This window comes from Mandrillus leucophaeus, unplaced genomic scaffold (assembly GCF_000951045.1).
Source record: "Mandrillus leucophaeus isolate KB7577 unplaced genomic scaffold, Mleu.le_1.0 Scaffold645, whole genome shotgun sequence".
NCBI lineage: Eukaryota > Metazoa > Chordata > Mammalia > Primates > Cercopithecidae > Mandrillus > Mandrillus leucophaeus.
The window spans coordinates 404,069-404,748 of NW_012106975.1; positions in this window are offsets into that span (position 1 = coordinate 404,069).

Consider the following 680-nt stretch of genomic DNA (forward strand, 5'->3'; position numbering starts at 1 on the left):
GTAATCCCAGCACTTTGGGAGGCCGAGACAGGCGGATCACGAGGTCAGGAGATCAAGACCATCCTGGCTAACACGGTGAAACCCCGTCTCTATTAAGAAATACAAAAAACTAGCTGGGCGAGGTGGCAGGCGCCTGTAGTCCCAGCTAGTCGGGAGGCTGAGGCCAGAGAATGGCGTGAACCTGGGAGACGGAGCTTGCAGTGAGCTGAGATCCGGCCACTGCACTCTAGCCTGGGTGACAGAGCGAGACTCTGTCTCAAAAAAAGAAAAAAAAAAAAAAAAAGAAACAGACCAAGGCAGTGGCTCAAGCCCATAATCCCAGCACTTTGGGAGGCTGAGGTGGCAGATCACATGAGCCAGGAGTTCGAAACCAGCCTGGGCAAGGCAAAATCCCGTCTCTATAAAAAACACAGAAAAAAAAAAAAGAAAGAAAAATTAGTCAGGCATGGTAGTGCACACCTGTAGTCCCAGTTACTTGGAAGGCTGAGGTAGGAGAATGCTGAGCCTGTCAGATCGAGGCTGCAGTGAGCTATGATCACGCCACTGCACTCCAGCCTGGGCAAAAGAGCAAGACTCCATCTCAAAAGCAAAACACAACCTTAAAATGTTCAGTTTTCAACAACAGAAAAATAAGTATGCAAAGAAACAAGAAAGTTTCTACACAACCAAGGACCTCAACA